Genomic DNA, 18,358 nt, shown 5'->3' on the forward strand with positions numbered 1-18,358 from the left:
GTGCGGGTGGTGATGGTGGTGATGGGGGTGCGGGTGGTGATGGTGGTGATGGGGATGGGGGTGATGGTGGTGGTGGTGATGGTGGTGGTGCGGGTGGTGATGGTGGTGATGGTGGTGGGGGTGATGGTGGTGATGGTGGTGGTGGTGGTGGTGATGGTGGTGGTGCGGGTGGTGATGGTGGTGATGGTGGTGGTGGTGATGGTGGTGGTGGTGGGGGTGGTGGTGGTGGGGGTGGTGATGGTGGTGATGGTGGTGGGGGTGATGGTGGTGGTGGTGATGGTGGTGGTGTTGGTGGTGGTGTTGGTGGTGGTGGTGATGGGGGTGGTGGTGGTGATGGTGGTGGTGGTGATGGTGGTGGTGGTGGGGGTGGTGGTGGTGGGGGTGGTGGGGGTGGTGATGGTGGTGATGGTGGTGGGGGTGATGGTGGTGGTGGTGGTGGGGGTGGTGGTGGTGGGGGTGGTGATGGTGGTGATGGTGGTGGTGGTGATGGTGGTGGTGGTGGGGGTGGTGGTGGTGGGGGTGGTGATGGTGGTGATGGTGGTGGTGGTGATGGTGGTGGTGGTGATGGTGGTGGTGTTGGTGGTGGTGTTGGTGGTGGTGGTGATGGGGGTGGTGGTGGTGATGGTGGTGATGGTGGTGGTGATGGTGGTGGGGGTGGTGATGGGGTGGTGGTGATGGGGTGGTGATGGTGAAGGTGGTGGTGGTGGTGGGGGTGGTGGTGATGGGGTGGGGGGTGATGGTGGTGGGGGTGATGGTGGTGGTGGTGGGGGTGGTGGTGGTGGGGGTGGTGGTGGTGGGGGTGGTGGTGGTGGGGGTGGTGGTGCGGGTGGTGATGGTGGTGATGGTGGTGATGGTGGTGATGGTGGTGATGATGGTGGTGGTGGTGGGGGTGGTGGGGGTGGTGGTGGTGGGGGTGGTGGTGATGGTGGTGGTGATGGTGATGGTGGTGGGGGGTGGTGGTGGTGGTGATGGTGGTGGGGGTGATGGTGGTGGTGGTGGTGATGGTGGTGGGGGGTGATGGTGGTGGTGGTGGTGGGGGTGATGGTGGTGGTGGTGGTGGGGGTGGTGGGGGTGGTGGTGGTGGTGGTGGTGGTGGTGATGGTGGTGATGGTGATGGTGGTGGTGGTGGTGGGTGGTGATGGTGGTGATGGTGGTGGGGGTGGTGGTGGTGGTGGTGTGGTGGTGATGGTGGTGGTGGGGGGTGGTGATGGTGGGGGTGGGGTGATGGTGGTGGTGGTGGTGGTGGTGATGGTGGTGGTGGTGGGGGTGGTGGTGGGGGTGGTGGTGGTGGTGGTGGGGGTGGTGGTGGTGATGGTGGTGGGGGTGGTGGTGGTGGGGGTGGTGGTGGTGGGGGTGGTGGTGGTGGTGGTGGGGGTGGTGGTGGTGATGGTGGTGGGGGTGGTGGTGGTGGGGGTGGTGGTGGTGGGGGTGGGGGTGGTGGTGGTGGTGGGGGTGGTGGTGGGGGTGGTGGTGGTGGGGGTGGTGGTGGTGGGGGTGGTGGTGGTGGGGGTGGTGATGGTGGTGATGGTGGTGGGGGTGGTGGGGGTGGTGGTGGTGGTGGTGGTGGTGTGGTGGTGATGGTGGTGGTGGGGGTGGTGATGGTGGGGGTGGGGTGATGGTGGTGGTGGTGGTGGTGATGGTGGTGGGGGTGGTGGTGGCGGTGGCGGTGGCGGGGGCGGTGGCGATGGCGATGGCGATGGCGGTGGGGGTGGTGGTGGTGGGGGTGGTGGTGGTGGGGGTGGTGGTGGTGGGGGTGGTGGTGGTGGGGGTGGTGGTGGTGGGGGTGGTGGTGGTGGTGGTGGGGGTGGTGGTGGTGGTGATGGTGGTGGTGGTGGTGATGGTGGTGGTGGTGGTGGTGGTGGGGGTGATGGTGGTGGTGGTGGTGATGGTGGTGGTGGTGGTGGTGATGGTGGTGGGGGTGATGGTGGTGGTGGTGGTGATGGTGGTGGGGGTGATGGTGGTGGGGGTGGTGGGGGTGATGGTGGTGGTGGTGGTGGGGGTGGGGGTGGTGGTGGTGGTGGGGGTGGGGGTGGTGGTGGTGGTGGTGGTGATGGTGGTGGTGATGGTGGTGGGGGTGGTGATGGGGTGGTGGTGATGGGGTGGTGATGGTGAAGGTGGTGGTGGTGGTGATGGGGTGGGGGTGATGGTGGTGGTGGGGGTGGGGGTGGTGGTGGTGGTGGTGGGGGTGGTGGTGGTGGTGGTGGGGGTGGTGGTGGTGGTGGTGATGGTGGTGGTGGGGGTGGTGGTGGTGGTGGTGGGGGTGGTGGTGGTGGTGGTGATGGTGGTGGTGGTGGTGGTGGTGATGGTGGTGGTGGTGGTGGTGATGGTGGTGGTGGTGGTGGTGGGGGTGGTGGTGGTGGTGGTGGTGGGGGTGGTGGTGGTGGGGGTGGTGGTGGTGGGGGTGGTGGTGATGGTGGGGGTGGTGGTGATGGTGGTGATGGTGGTGGTGGGGGTGGTGGTGGTGGTGGGGGTGGTGGTGGGGGTGGTGGGGTGGTGGTGGTGATGGGGGTGGTGGTGGTGATGGGGGTGGTGGTGGTGGGGGTGGTGGGGTGGTGGTGATGGGGGTGGTGGTGATGGGGGTGGTGGTGATGGGGGTGGTGGTGATGGGGGTGATGGTGATGATGGTGGTGATGGTGGTGGTGGTGGTGTGGTGGTGGTGGTGGTGGTGGTGGTGGGGGGGGGTGGTGGGGGGGTGGTGGGGTGGTGGGGGTGGTGGGGGTGGTGGTGGGGGTGGTGGGGGTGGTGGTGGTGGGGGTGGTGATGGGGGTGGTGTGGGGGGGGTGGTGGTGGTGGGGGGTGGTGGGGGGTGGTGGTGGTGGGGGTGGTGGTGGGGGTGGGTGGTGGGGTGGTGGGGTGGTGGTGGTGGTGGTGGTGGGTGGTGGGGGTGGTGGTGGGGGTGGTGGTGGTGGTGGGGGTGGTGGTGGTGGTGGGGGTGGTGGGGGTGGGGGTGGTGGTGGGGGTGGGGTGGTGGTGGTGGTGGTGGTGGGGGTGATGGTGGTGATGGTGGTAGTGATGGTGGTGATAATGGTGGTGGTGGTGATGGTGGGGGTGGTGGGGTGATGGGGGTGGTGGTGATGATGGTAGTGGTGATGGGGGTGTGGTGGTGGTGGTGATGGGGGTGGTGGTGGTGGTGATGGTGGTGGGGGTGGTGGTGGTGGTGGTGTGATGATGGTGGTGGTGGTGATGGGGGTGATGGTGGTGATGATGATGGTGGTGGTGGTGATGGTGATGGGGGTGGTGGTGATGGTGGTGGTGATGGTGATGGGGGTGGTGATGGTGGTGGTGATGGTGGTGATGGGGGTGGTGGTGATGGGGGTGGTGGTGATGATGGTGGTAGTGGTGGGGGTGATGGTCGTAATTGTGGTCGTGATGGGGTGATGGTGATGATTGCCTTGGAATGCGAAATAAATCAAATTGATAAAATTTCTCGAGTCCCAGCGATTAACACTGAACCCTATGGGAGTGGGCCCCAGTGATTAACACTGAACCCTATGGGAGTGAGTCCCAGTGATTAACACTGAACCCTATGGGAGTGAGCCCCAGTGATTAACAGCGAACCCTATGGGAGCGAGTCCCAGTGATTAACACTGAACCCTATGGGAGTGGGCCCCAGTGATTAACACTGAACCCTATGGGAGTGAGTCCCAGTGATTAACACTGAACCCTATGGGAGTGAGCCCCAGTGATTAACAGCGAACCCTATGGGAGCGAGTCCCAGTGATTAACACTGAACCCTATGGGAGTGGGCCCCAGTGATTAACACTGAACCCTATGGGAGTGAGCCCCAGTGATTAACACTGAACCCTATGGGAGCGAGTCCCAGTGATTAACACTGAACCCTATGGGAGTGAGTCCCAGTGATTAACACTGAACCCTATGGGAGTGAGCCCCAGTGATTAACACTGAACCCTATGGGATTGGGCCCCAGTGATTAACACTGAACCCTATGGGAGTGAGTCCCAGTGATTAACACTGAACCCTATGGGAGTGGGCCCCAGTGATTAACACTGAACCCTATGGGAGTGAGCCCCAGTGATTAACACTGAACCCTATGGGAGCGAGTCCCAGTGATTAACACTGAACCCTATGGGAGTGAGCCCCAGTGATTAACACTGAACCCTATGGGAGTGAGCCCCAGTGATTAACACTGAACCCTATGGGAGCGAGCCCCAGTGATTAACACTGAACCCTATGGGAGTGAGCCCCAGTGATTAACACTGAACCCTATGGGAGCGGGCCCCAGTGATTAACACTGAACCCTATGGGAGTGAGCTCCACAGTGTTTATTGATTTATTGATTTACAATTAAGACCATCCCCGTTGGGCGAAAAGTCCGGCGGGGGGGGCGATGGAGGAAGGGGGGGGGGGCGTAACCATGGCAACAAGGGCACCAGTGGTCATGGCAACTGTAGGGACAAGTGCTGCTAGTGGCAGCACCGCCTATGATGTACACACAGACAAAGCTCCCCCAGGTAGCCTCTAGCAGGGCTGTAGGGGCAAGTGCTGCTAGTAGCAGCACCGCCTATGATGTACACACAGACAAAGCTCCCCCAGGTAGCCTCTAGCAGGGCTGTAGGGGCAAGTGCTGCTAGTAGCAGTACCGCCTATGATGTACACACAGACAAAGCTCCCCCAGGTAGCCTCTAGCAGGGCTGTAGGGGCAAGTGCTGCACCTATGAAGGCTACCTGCACTGTGGCTACACACACAGAGGGGGGGGGGGGTGGCCAGCACCACGCCCGGCCGCCTTTGTCTCTCCCCCAGTGCTAGCGATGTGCACTACACTGCACCGCTACATCGGGAACTCGTTTTAGGCCGAGTCAACCTAGGGGAGGTCCAGGACCGATTCAGATCATCGTCGCCAGCGTTGACCCGTGAACGGGGACACACACGGACACGCAAACCCAGGCACCGGTACGCCCACATAATCATTCTCTCACACTCTCTCTCCCCATCTCTCTCCCCATCTCCCCATCTCTCTCCCCATCTCCCCATCTCCCCATCTCCCCATCTCCCATCTCTCTCCCCATCTCCCCATCTCTCTCCCCATCTCCCCATCTCTCTCCCCTTCTCCCCATCTCTCTCCCCATCTCCCCATCTCTCTCCCCATCTCTCTCCCCATCTCCCCATCTCTCTCCCATCTCCCCATCTCTCTCCCCATCTCCCCATCTCTCTCCCCATCTCTCTCCCCATCTCCCCATCTCTCTCCCCATCTCCCCATCTCCCATCTCTCTCCCATCTCTCCCCATCTCCCCATCTCTCTCCCCATCTCCCCATCTCTCTCCCCATCTCCCCATCTCTCTCCCCATCTCCCCATCTCTCTCCCCATCTCTCCCCCATCTCCCCATCTCCCCATCTCTCTCCCCATCTCCCATCTCTCTCCCATCTCTCTCCCCATCTCCCCATCTCCCCATCTCTCTCCCCATCTCCCCATCTCTCTCCCCATCTCCCCATCTCCCCATCTCTCTCCCCATCTCCCCATCTCTCTCCCCATCTCCCCATCTCTCTCCCCATCTCCCCATCTCTCTCCCCATCTCCCCATCTCTCTCCCCATCTCCCCAACTCTCTCCCATCTCCCCATCTCTCTCCCCATCTCTCTCCCCATCTCCCCATCTCCCCATCTCTCTCCCCATCTCCCATCTCCCCATCTATCTCCCCATCTCTCTCCCCATCTCCCCATCTCTCTCCCCATCTCCCATCTCTCTCCCCATCTCCCCATCTCCCCATCTCTCTCCCCATCTCTCTCCCCATCTCTCTCCCCATCTCCCCATCTCCCCATCTCTCTCCCCATCTCCCCATCTCTCTCCCCATCTCCCCATCTCCCCATCTCTCTCTCCATCTCCCCATCTCTCTCCCCATCTCCCCTTCTCTCTCCCCATCTCCCCATCTCCCCTTCTCTCTCCCCATCTCCCCATCTCTCTCCCCATCTCTCTCCCCATCTCTCTCCCATCTCCCCATCTCTCTCCCCATCTCCCCATCTCCCCATCTCTCTCCCCATCTCCCCATCTCTCTCCCCATCTCCCCATCTCCCCATCTCTCTCCCCATCTCCCCATCTCCCCATCTCTCTCCCCATCTCCCCATCTCTCTCCCCATCTCCCCATCTCCCCATCTCCCCTTCTCTCTCCCCATCTCCCCATCTCCCCATCTCTCTCCCCATCTCCCCATCTCTCTCCCCATCTCCCCATCTCCCCATCTCCCCTTCTCTCTCCCCATCTCTCTCCCATCTCCCCATCTCTCTCCCCATCTCTCTCCCCATCTCCCCATCTCTCTCCCCATCTCCCCATCTCTCTCCCCATCTCCCCATCTCCCCATCTCTCTCCCCATCTCCCCATCTCTCTCCCCATCTCCCCATCTCCCCATCTCTCTCCCCATCTCCCCATCTCTCTCCCCATCTCCCCATCTCCCCATCTCTCTCCCCATCTCCCCATCTCTCTCCCCATCTCCCCATCTCTCTCCCCATCTCCCCATCTCCCCATCTCTCTCCCCATCTCCCCATCTCCCCATCTCTCTCCCCATCTCCCCATCTCTCTCCCCATCTCCCCATCTCTCTCCCCATCTCCCCATCTCCCCATCTCCCCATCTCTCTCCCCATCTCCCCATCTCCCCATCTCTCTCCCCATCTCCCCATCTCCCCATCTCTCTCCCCATCTCCCCATCTCTCTCCCCATCTCCCCATCTCTCTCCCCATCTCTCTCCCCATCTCCCCATCTCCCCATCTCTCTCCCCATCTCCCCATCTCTCTCCCCATCTCTCTCCCCATCTCCCCATCTCTCTCCCCATCTCCCCATCTCTCTCCCCATCTCTCTCCCCATCTCCCCATCTCTCTCCCCATCTCCCCATCTCTCTCCCCATCTCCCCATCTCCCCATCTCTCTCCCCATCTCCCCATCTCCCCATCTCTCTCCCCATCTCCCCATCTCCCCATCTCTCTCCCCATCTCCCCATCTCCCCATCTCTCTCCCCATCTCCCCATCTCTCTCCCCATCTCCCCATCTCTCTCCCCATCTCCCCATCTCCCCATCTCTCTCCCCATCTCCCCATCTCTCTCCCCATCTCCCCATCTCTCTCCCCATCTCCCCATCTCTCTCCCCATCTCCCCATCTCTCTCCCCATCTCCCCATCTCCCCATCTCTCTCCCCATCTCCCCATCTCCCCATCTCTCTCCCCATCTCCCCATCTCCCCATCTCCCCATCTCTCTCCCCATCTCCCCATCTCTCTCCCCATCTCCCCATCTCCCCATCTCTCTCCCCATCTCCCCATCTCTCTCCCCATCTCCCCATCTCTCTCCCCATCTCCCCATCTCCCCATCTCTCTCCCCATCTCCCCATCTCTCTCCCCATCTCCCCATCTCTCTCCCCATCTCCCCATCTCTCTCCCCATCTCCCCATCTCCCCATCTCTCTCCCCATCTCCCCATCTCCCCATCTCTCTCCCCATCTCCCCATCTCCCCATCTCTCTCCCCATCTCCCCATCTCTCTCCCCATCTCCCATCTCTCTCCCCATCTCTCTCCCCATCTCCCCATCTCCCCATCTCTCTCCCCATCTCCCCATCTCTCTCCCCATCTCTCTCCCCATCTCCCCATCTCTCTCCCCATCTCCCCATCTCCCCATCTCTCTCCCCATCTCTCTCCCCATCTCCCCATCTCTCTCCCCATCTCCCCATCTCTCTCCCCATCTCCCCATCTCCCCATCTCTCTCCCCATCTCCCCATCTCCCCATCTCTCTCCCCATCTCCCCATCTCCCCATCTCTCTCCCCATCTCCCCATCTCCCCATCTCTCTCCCCATCTCCCCATCTCTCTCCCCATCTCCCCATCTCTCTCCCCATCTCCCCATCTCCCCATCTCTCTCCCCATCTCCCCATCTCTCTCCCCATCTCCCCATCTCTCTCCCCATCTCCCCATCTCTCTCCCCATCTCCCCATCTCTCTCCCCATCTCCCCATCTCCCCATCTCTCTCCCCATCTCCCCATCTCCCCATCTCTCTCCCCATCTCCCCATCTCCCCATCTCCCCATCTCTCTCCCCATCTCCCCATCTCTCTCCCCATCTCCCCCCCCCATCCTCCCCCCACCCACCCCTCCCCTCCCCACCCACCCCACCTCCCCCCACCCTCCCCACCCCCCCACCCCCACCCACGCTACGCGTCACTCGACCCGTACAGTGACGTCACCACGCCGTCTTTCCACTCCACCAAGATCTCCCCGTCCCTCAGACGCCGACCCCGCCCCTCCCACCCCCGCGTGCCCGGGGGCGTGGCCTGCGTTGCTAGGGGCGTGGCCTGCGTTGCTAAGGGCGTGGTCTGCGTTGCTGGGGGCGTAGCCCAGCGTGAAGGCAGAGCCCGGATTGGTCACGAGCGCCTGGGGGGGAGGGGGGGAGGAGCCGTCATCGGGCAGCGTGACGGGGGCGTTGCTATGGGGATTGTCGTCCAATGAGGTGGCGGCGATGGTGGTGGTGGTGGTGGGGGCATTGCAGGGGGCATTGAAGGGGGCGGGGCTTGGGCTGGAGAGGGGGCTGGGCATGAGCAGAGACTCCTCCCCCTCCTGGACGGTCACGTGGCCCAGCGAGGCCAGCTTCCGCTTCCTGTGGAGGACAGGGAATGGGGTGGGGGGGGGTGGGTGAGTGGGTGTGAGTGGGTGGGTGAGTGGGTGTGAGTGGGGGGGTGAGTGGGTGGGGGGGGTGAGTGGGAGGGTGGGTGAGGGGGTGGGGGGGTGAGTGGGTGGGTGGGTGGGGGGATGGGGGGATGGGGGGGTGAGTGGGTGAGTGGGTGGGTGAGTGGGTGGGTGGGGGGGTGAGTGGGTGGGTCGGTGGGGGGATGGGGGGGTGGGGGGGGGTGAGTGGGTGGGTCGGTGGGTGGGTGAATGAATGGGTGGATGGGTGAGTGGGTGGGTGAATGGGTGAGTGGGTGGGTGAATGGGTGGGTGGGTGAATGGGTGGGTGGGTGGGTGAATGGGGGGGTGGGTGAGTGGGGGGGTGGGTGAGTGGGGGGGTGGGTGAGTAGGTGGGTGGGTGAGTGGGTGGGTGGGTGGGTGAGTGGGTGGGTGAGTGGGTGGGTGGGTGAATGGGTGGGTGAATGGGTGGGTGGGTGGGTGAATGGGTGGGTGGGTGGGTGAATGGGTGGGTGGGTGGGTGAGTGAGTGGGGGGGTGGGTGAGTGGGTGGGTGGGTGAATGGGTGGGTGGGTGAGTGGGTGAGTGGGTGGGTGAGTGGGTGGGTGGGTGAGTGGGTGGGATGAATGGGTGGGTGGGTGAATGGGTGGGTGGGTGGGTGAATGGGTGGGTGGGTGGGTGAATGGGGGGGTGGGTGAATGGGTGGGTGGGTGGGTGAGTGGGTGGGTGAGTGGGTGAGTGGGTGGGTGAGTGGGTGAGTGGGTGGGTGGGTGGGTGAGTGAGTGGGTGGGTGGGTGGGTGAGTGGGTGGGTGGGTGGGTGGGTGAGTGAGTGAGTGGGTAGGTGAGTGAGTGAGTGAGTGGGTGGGTGAGTGAGTGAGTGGGTGGGTGAGTGAGTGAGTGGGTGGGTGAGTTGGTGGGTAGGTGGGTGGGTGGGTGAGTGAGTGGGTGGGTGAGTGGGTGGGTGAATGGGTGGGTGGGTGAGTTGGTGGGGGGGGTGAGTGGGTGGGTCGGTGGGGGGATGGGGGGGTGGGGGGGGGTGAGTGGGGGGGTGGGTGGGTGGGGGGGTGGGGGTGAGTGGGGGGGTGGGGGGGGGTGAGTGGGGGGGTGGGGGGGGGTGAGTGGGTGGGGGGGGTGAGTGGGAGGGTGGGTGAGGGGGTGGGGGGGGTGAGGGGGTGGGGGGGTGAGTGGGTGGGTGGGTGGGGGGATGGGGGGATGGGGGGGTGAGTGGGTGAGTGGGTGGGTGAGTGGGTGGGTGGGTGGGGGGGTGAGTGGGTGGGTCGGTGGGGGGATGGGGGGGTGGGGGGGGGGTGAGTGGGTGGGTCGGTGGGTGGGTGAATGAATGGGTGGATGGGTGAGTGGGTGGGTGAATGGGTGGGTGGGTGGGTGAGTGGGTGGGTGAGTGGGTGGGTGAATGGGTGGGTGGGTGGGTGAATGGGGGGGTGGGTGAGTGGGGGGGTGGGTGAGTAGGTGGGTGGGTGGTGAGTGGTGGTGAGTGGGTGGGTGGGTGAATGGGTGGGTGGGTGGGTGAATGGGTGGGTGGGTGGGTGAATGGGTGGGTGGGTGGGTGAATGGGTGGGTGGGTGAATGGGTGGGTGGGTGAGTGAGTGGGGGGGTGGGTGAGTGGGTGGGTGGGTGAATGGGTGGGTGGGTGAGTGGGTGAGTGGGTGGGTGAGTGGGTGGGTGGGTGGGTGGGATGAATGGGTGGGTGGGTGAATGGGTGGGTGGGTGGTGAATGGGTGGGTGGGTGGGTGGGTGAATGGGGGGGGTGGGTGAATGGGTGGGTGGGTGGGTGGGTGAGTGGGTGGGTGGGTGGGTGAGTGAGTGAGTGAGTGGGTGGGTGGGTGAGTGAGTGAGTGAGTGGGTGGGTGAGTGAGTGAGTGGGTGAGTGGGTGGGTGAGTTGGTGGGTGGGTGGGTGAGTTGGTGGGGGGGTGAGTGGGTGGGTCGGTGGGGGGATGGGGGGGTGGGGGGGGGTGAGTGGGGGGGTGGGTGGGTGGGGGGGTGGGGGTGAGTGGGGGGGGTGGGGGGGGGGTGAGTGGGGGGGTGGGGGGGGGGTGAGGTGGGGGGGGTGGGGGGGGGGTGAGTGGGGGGGTGGGGGGGGGGTGAGTGGGGGGGTGGGTGGGTGGGTGGGGGGTGAGTGGGGGGGTGGGGGGGGTGAGTTGGGGGATGGGGGGGTGAGTGGGGGGATGGGGGGGTGAGTGGGTGGGTGAGTGGGTGAGTGGGTGGGTGGGTGGGGGGGGTGAGTGGGTGGGTCGGTGGGGGGATGGGGGGGGGTGAGTGGGGGTGGTGGGGGGGTGGGTGGGTGGGGGGGTGGGGGGGTGAGTGGGTGGGTCGATGGAGGGGGTGAGTGGGGGGGTGAGTGGGGGGGTGGGGGGGTGAGTGGGTGGGGGGGTGTGTGGGGGTGTGGGGGGGTGAGTGGGTGGGTGAGTGGGTGGGTCGGTGGGGGGATGGGGGGGGGTGGGGGTGAGTGGGGGGGGTGAGTGGGGGGGTGGGGGGGTGAGTGGGTGGGTGAGTGGGTGGGTGGGGGGGGTGGGGGGGGGTGAGTGGGGGGGTGAGTGGGGGGTGGGGGGGGTGAGTGGGTGGGTGAGTGGGTGAGTGGGGGGGTGGGGGGGGTGAGTGGGTGGGGGGGTGGGGGGGGTGAGTGGGGGGGTGGGGGGGGGTGAGTGGGGGGGTGAGTGGGCGGGTGAGTGGGTGGGGGGGGTGAGTGGGGGGGTGTGGGGGGGTGGTGGGGGGGTGAGTGGGGGGGTGAGTGGGGGGGTGAGTGGGTGGGGGGGTGAGTGGGGGGTGAGTGGGGGGTGAGTGGGGGGGGTGAGTGGGGGGGGTGAGTGGGGGGGGTGAGTGGGGGGGGTGAGTGGGGGGGGTGAGTGGGGGGGGTGAGTGGGGGGGGTGAGTGGGGGGGGTGAGTGGGGGGGGTGAGTGGGTGGGGGGGGGTGAGGGGGTGGAGGGGTGAGTGGGTGGGTGGGTGGGGGGATGGGGGGGGTGAAAGGGTGGGTGGGTAAGTGGGTGGGTGGGTGAGTGGGTGGGTGAGTGGGTGGGTGAGTGGGTGGGTGGGTGAGTGGGTGAGTGGGGTGGGTGAGTGGGTGGGTGAGTGGGTGGGTGAGTGGGTGAGTGGGTGGGTGAGTGGGTGGGTGGGTGGGTGGGTGAGTGGGTGAGTGGGTGGGTGAGTGGGTGAGTGGGTGGGTGGGTGGGTGTGTGGGTGGGTGGGTGGGTGTGTGGGTGGGTGGGTGGGTGAGTGGGTGAGTGGGGTGGGTGAGTGGGTGGGTGGGTGAGTGGGTGGGTGAGTGGATGAGTGGGGTGGGTGAGTGGGTGGGTGGGTGAGTGGGTGGGTGGGTGAGTGGATGGGTGAGTGGGGGGGTGAGTGGGGGGGTGGGGGGGGTGAGTGGGGTGGGTGAGTGGGTGAGTGAGTGAGTGGGTGGGTGGGTGAGTATTGGTGGCGAGTAGTAGTTGTAGGTAGTGGTTGTAGGTAGTAGTGGTAGTTGTTGTAGTTGTTGTGGTAGTTGTGGTAGTTGTGGTGGTAGTTGTTGTGGTGGTAGTGGTGGTGGTGGTGGTAGTGGTAGTTGTGGTAGTTGTTGTAGTTGTTGTGGTAGTTGTTGTGGTTGTTGGTAGTTACTGATTGCTGTGAATGTTGTGGTTGTTGGTAGTGGTTGTAGTTGTGGTAGTTGTAGTTGTTGTGGTAGTTGTTGCAGTTGTGGTGGTTGTGGTAGTTGTTGTGGTGGTTGTGGTGGTTGTGGTAGTTGTGGTAGTTGTGGTAGTTGTTGTGGTAGTTGTGGTAGTTGTGGTGGTTGTGGTAGTTGTTGTGGTGGTTGTGGTGGTTGTGGTGGTTGTTGTGGTGGTTGTGGTAGTTGTTGTGGTGGTGGTGGTGGTTGTGGTGGTGGTTGTGGTAGTTGTTGTGGTGGTTGTGGTAGTTGTTGTGGTGGTTGTCGTGGTGGTTGTGGTGGTTGTGGTAGTTGTGGTAGTTGTGGTGGTTGTGGTAGTTGTTGTAGTTGTTGTAGTTGTGGTAGTTGTGGTAGTTGTGGTAGTTGTTGTGGTGGTTGTGGTGGTTGTGGTAGTTGTTGTAGTTGTTGCAGTTGTGGTGGTTGTGGTAGTTGTTGTGGTGGTTGTGGTGGTTGTTGTGGTGGTTGTAGTTGTTGTAGTTGTGGTGGTTGTGGTAGTTGTGGTGGTTGTTGTGGTGGTTGTGGTAGTTGTTGTAGTTGTTGTAGTTGTGGTGGTTGTGGTAGTTGTTGTGGTGGTTGTGGTAGTTGTGGTAGTTGTTGTGGTGGTTGTGGTAGTTGTTGTGGTGGTTGTGGTGGTTGTTGTGGTGGTTGTGGTAGTTGTTGTGGTGGTGGTGGTGGTTGTGGTGGTGGTTGTGGTGGTGGTTGTGGTAGTTGTTGTGGTGGTGGTGGTGGTTGTTGTGGTGGTTGTGGTAGTTGTTGTGGTGGTGGTGGTTGTGGTGGTGGTTGTGGTAGTTGTTGTGGTGGTTGTGGTAGTTGTTGTGGTGGTTGTGGTAGTTGTTGTGGTAGTTGTTGTGGTGGTTGTGGTAGTTGTTGTGGTAGTTGTTGTGGTAGTTGTTGTGGTTGTGGTAGTTGTTGTGGTAGTTGTTGTGGTAGTTGTGGTAGTTGTTGTGGTAGTTGTTGTGGTAGTTGTTGTGGTGGTTGTGGTAGTTGTTGTGGTAGTTGTTGTGGTGGTTGTGGTAGTTGTTGTGGTAGTTGTTGTGGTAGTTGTTGTGGTGGTTGTGGTAGTTGTTGTGGTAGTTGTGGTGGTGGTTGTGGTAGTTGTTGTGGTAGTTGTTGTGGTAGTTGTTGTGGTAGTTGTTGTGGTAGTTGTGGTAGTTGTTGTGGTGGTTGTGGTAGTTGTTGTGGTAGTTGTGGTGGTGGTTGTGGTGGTTGTGGTGGTGGTTGTGGTAGTTGTTGTGGTAGTTGTGGTAGTTGTTGTGGTGGTTGTGGTAGTTGTTGTGGTAGTTGTTGTGGTAGTTGTGGTAGTTGTGGTGGTGGTTGTGGTAGTTGTTGTGGTAGTTGTTGTGGTGGTTGTTGTGGTAGTTGTTGTGGTAGTTGTTGTGGTGGTTGTGGTAGTTGTGGTAGTTGTTGTGGTAGTTGTTGTGGTAGTTGTGGTTGTTACTGGTTGCTGTGAATGTTGCGTCCCAGGATGAAAAGTCCCAGCAGAAGTCCAACCACAGACAGAGCCATCAACGCCACCTTCCATCCGCTGTCTACATCAACAACATCAACAACAACATCAACAACAACAACATCAACATCATCATCAACATCATCAACAACAACATCAACCACAGACAGAGCCATCAACGCCACCTTCCATCCCCTGTCTACATCAACAACAACAACATCAACATCATCAACAACATCAACAACAACATCAACAACAACATCAACAACAACATATACAATCAACAACATCAACAAAAACATCAACAACAACATCAACAACAACATCAACAACATCATCAACAACATCAACAACATCAACAAAAACACAATCAACAACATCAACAACAACATAAACAACAACATCAACAACATCAACAACAACATAAACAACAACATCAACAACATCATCAACAACATTACCACCATCATCATCACCACCACCTCCACCATCATCATCACCACCTCCACCATCATCATCACCACCTCCACCACCATCATCAACACCATCATCACCATCACCACCATCATCACCATCATCACCACCATCATCACCATCATCAGCATTGAGTAAATGGGTGAGCGAGCAAGCGAGTGGGTGAGCGAATGGGTGAGCGGGTGAGTGAGCGGGTGAGTGAGTGGGTGAGCGAATGGGTGAGTGGGTGAGCGAGCGAGCGAGTAAGCGGGTGAGTGGGTGAGTGAGTGAGTGAGTGGGTGAGTGAGTGGGTGAGCGAGTGGGTGAGTAGGTGAGTAATGAGCGAGCAAGCGGTTGAGTGTGTGAGTGAGTGAGCGGGTGAGTGAGTGGATGAGTGGGTGAGCGAGCGAGCGAGTAAGCGGGTGAGTGGGTGAGTGAGTGGATGAGTGAGTGAGTGGGTGAGTGAGTGAGCGAGTGGTGAGTGAGCGAGCGAGTAAGCGAGTAAGCGGGTGAGTGGGTGAGTGAGTGAGCGGGTGAGCGAGTGGGTGAGTAGGTGAGTAATGAGCGAGCGAGCAAGCGGGTGAGTGGGTGAGTGGGTGAGTGAGTGGATGAGTAGGTGAGCGAGCGAGCGAGTAAGCGGGTGAGTGGGTGAGTGAGTGAGTGGGTGAGTGAGCGGGTGAGTGAGCGGGTGAGTGAGTGGGTGAGTAGGTGAGTGGGTGAGCGAGTTGGTGAGTAGGTAAGTGAGTGGGTGAGAGTGTGAATCAGGGAGTGAGTAGGTAAGGGAGTGAGCGAGTGAGTAGGTGAGTGACTGAGTGGGTGAGTGGTTGAGTGATTGGGCGAGCCCGTGGTGAGCGAATGAGCGAGTGGGTGAGTGGGTGAGTGAGTGGGTGAGCGATGTGAGCGAGTCAGTGGGTGATCGAACGAGTGGTGAGCGAGCGAGTGGGGAGCGAGCGAGCGGGTGGGTGAGTGGTGAGCGAGCAAGCGAGTGGTGAGTGAGCGAGTGGTGAGTGAGCGAGCGAGCGGGTGAGTGGTGAGTGAGTGAGTGGGCGAGTGGTGAGTGAGCGAGCGAGCGGGTGAGTGGTGAGTGAGCGAGCGAGCGGGTGAGTGGTGAGTGAGTGAGCGAGCGGGTGAGTGGTGAGTGAGTGAGTGGGCGAGTGGTGAGTGAGCGAGCGAGCGGGTGAGTGGTGAGTGAGCGAGCGAGCGGGTGAGTGGTGAGTGAGTGAGCGAGCGGGTGAATGGTGAGTGAGTGAGTGAGCGAGTGGTGAGTGAGCGAGCGAGCGGGTGAGTGGTGAGTGAGCGAGCGAGCGGGTGAGTGGTGAGTGAGTGAGCGAGCGGGTGAGTGGTGAGTGAGTGAGTGGGCGAGTGGTGAGTGAGCGAGCGAGCGGGTGAGTGGTGAGAGGGTGAGTGAGTGGTGAGTGAGTGAGCGAGTGAGCGAGCGGGTGAGTGGTGAGAGGGTAAGTGGGTGGGTGAGTGGAGAGTGGGTGGGTGGGTGAGTGAGTGGGTGAGTGAGTGGATGAGTGGGTGAGCGAGCGAGCGAGTAAGCGGGTGAGTGGGTGAGTGAGTGAGTAAGCGGGTGAGTGAGTGGGTGAGTGAGTGGATGAGTGAGTGAGTGGGTGAGTGAGTGAGCGAGTGGTGAGTGAGCGAGCGAGTAAGCGAGTAAGCGGGTGAGTGGGTGAGTGAGTGAGTGGGTGAGTGAGTGAGCGGGTGAGCGAGTGGGTGAGTAGGTGAGTAATGAGCGAGCAAGCGAGTAAGCGGGTGAGTGGGTGAGTGAGTGAGTGGGTGAGTGAGCGGGTGAGTGAGCGGGTGAGTGAGTGGGTGAGTAGGTGAGTGGGTGAGCGAGTTGGTGAGTGAGTGGGTGAGTAAAAGAGTGAGCGTGTGAGCGAGTGGGTGAGTGAGTGGAGAGCGAGTGAGTGAGCGAGTGGTTGAGTGAGTGGGTGGGTGAGTGAGCGAGCAGGTGGGTGAATGAGTGAGTGGGTGAGCGAGTGGTGAGTGATCCAGTGGTGAGCGAGTGGTGAGTGATCCAGTGGTGAGCGAGTGAGTGGGAGAGTGCATGAGCGAGTGGGTGAGTAGGTAAGTGAGTGGGTGAGGGAGTGAGCGAGTGAGTAGGTGAGTGACTGAGTGGGTGAGTGGTTGAGTGATTGGGCGAGCCCGTGGTGAGCGAATGAGCGAGTGGGTGAGTGGGTGAGTGAGTGGGTGAGCGAGTGAGCGAGTCAGTGGGTGATCGAACGAGTGGTGAGCGAGCGAGTGGGGAGCGAGCGAGCGGGTGGGTGAATGGTTAGCGAGCAAGCGAGTGGTGAGTGAGCGAGTGGTGAGTGAACGAGCGAGTGGGTGAGTGGTGAGTGAGTGAGTGGGCGAGTGGTGAGTGAGCGAGCGAGCGAGCGGGTGAGTGGTGAGAGGGTGAGTGAGTGGTGAGTGAGTGAGCGAAGTGAGCGAGCGGGTGAGTGGTGAGAGGGTAAGTGGGTGGGTGAGTGGAGAGTGGGTGGGTGGGTGAGTGAGTGGGTGAGTGAGTGGATGAGTGGGTGAGCGAGCGAGCGAGTAAGCGGGTGAGTGGGTGAGTGAGTGAGTGAGTGAGTGGGTGAGTGAGTGGGTGAGTGAGTGGGTGAGCGAGTGGGTGAGTAATGAGCGAGCGAGCAAGCGGGTGAGTGGGTGAGTGAGTGAGCGGGTGAGTGAGTGGGTGAGTGAGTGGATGAGTGAGTGGGTGAGTGAGTGGATGAGTGGGTGAGCGGGTGAGTGAGTGAGTGGGTGAGTGAGTGAGCGGGTGAGTGAGTGGGTGAGTGAGTGGGTGAGCGAGTGGGTGAGTAGGTGAGTAATGAGCGAGCGAGCAAGCGGGTGAGTGGGTGAGTGAGTGAGCGGGTGAGTGAGTGGGTGAGTGAGTGGATGAGTGAGTGGGTGAGTGAGTGGATGAGTGGGTGAGCGGGTGAGTGAGTGAGTGAGTGAGTGTGTGAGTGAGTGAGCGGGGTGAGTGAGTGGGTGAGTGAGTGGATGAGTGGGTGAGCGAGCGAGCGAGTAAGCGGGTGAGTGGGTGAGTGAGTGGATGAGTGAGTGAGTGGGTGAGTGAGTGAGCGAGTGGTGAGTGAGCGAGCGAGTAAGCGAGTAAGCGGGTGAGTGGGTGAGTGAGTGGGTGAGTGAGTGGATGAGTGAGTGAGTGAGTGGGTGAGCGAGTGGGTGAGTGAGTGAGTGAGCGGGTGAGTGAGTGGGTGAGTGAGTGGATGAGTGGGTGAGCAAGCGAGCAAGCAAGCAGGTGAGTGGGTGAGTGAGTGAGCGAGTGACTCTCACCGTCACCCGTCCGGAAAATCCACTGCAGCTTCTCCAGGTCGACCTTGGAAGGCCCCTCCCCTCCACCCCCCGCTCGCCCCTCCCCTCCACCCCCCGCTCGCCCCTCCCCCTCCTCCCCCCCCCTCTCCCTCCCTCTCCTGCCCCCCACTCAACAGCGAGCCCCCCCCCACTGCGATGGGGGGGTCCCTGGTGGTGACCTGGTGGGTCTTAGAAGACCGCTTCATGTGGCCTGCAAAGGGCACACAGGGGAGGGTGGGTTGGTGGGTGGGTTGGTGGGTGGGTGGGTTGGTGGGTGGGGTGGGTGGGTTGGTGGGTGGGGTGGGTGGGTGGGTGGGTGGGTGGGGTGGGTGGGGTGGGTGGGTGGGTGGGGTGGGTGGGGTGGGTGGGTGGGTGGGGTGGGTGGGTAGGTGGGGTGGGTGGGGTGGGTGGGTAGGTGGGGTGGGGTGGGTGGGTGGGGTGGGTGGGGTTCACAATGGCCGTGTGGGTGGGTGGGGTTCACTGTGGCCGTGTGGGTGGGTGGGGGTCACGATGACCGTGTGGGTGGGTGGGGTTCACGATGGCCGTGTGGGTGGGTGGGGGTCACGATGACCGTGTGGGTGGGTGGGTGGGGTGGGTGGGGTTCACGACGGCCGTGTGGGTGTGTGGGTGGGGTGGGTGGGTGGGGTTCACGGTGGACGTGTGGGCGGTCCACCAACTCACGTCCGAAGGTCGCACAAAGGTCGACGGCCAACCCTGCGTCGTCAACGGCCTCCCAGCGCCCACCCACGGCCCTGGAGGCCGTCGTCACGAGGCCCTCCGAGTCGGCCTCGGGGTCCAGGCTCAGGTGCAGGGCCGGCGAAGGTGTCGTCATCATCAGGCGCAGGAAGTGCCGCCCCGCACACGCCCAGCGGGCCGAGGGGAGGCCGTCGGGAGGGCAGGGGACG

The 18,358-nt window shown here is 61.8% G+C and overlaps 1 long non-coding RNA gene across 1 annotated transcript; it reads right to left on the bottom strand.

Annotated features, from left to right (window-relative positions):
- Window positions 1-8,132: 8,132 nt before the first annotated feature.
- On the bottom strand, window positions 8,133-17,531 carry LOC144954348 (uncharacterized). The gene is made up of 3 exons (XR_013641151.1): window positions 17,436-17,531; window positions 13,698-13,788; window positions 8,133-8,579 (listed from the first exon to the last, which is right to left on the bottom strand). It is a non-coding gene; the product is annotated as an uncharacterized LOC144954348 (long non-coding RNA).
- Window positions 17,532-18,358: the final 827 nt, after the last annotated feature.

This window comes from Lampetra fluviatilis, unplaced genomic scaffold (assembly GCF_964198595.1).
Source record: "Lampetra fluviatilis unplaced genomic scaffold, kcLamFluv1.1 SCAFFOLD_828, whole genome shotgun sequence".
Classification (NCBI taxonomy): Eukaryota; Metazoa; Chordata; class Hyperoartia; order Petromyzontiformes; family Petromyzontidae; genus Lampetra; species Lampetra fluviatilis.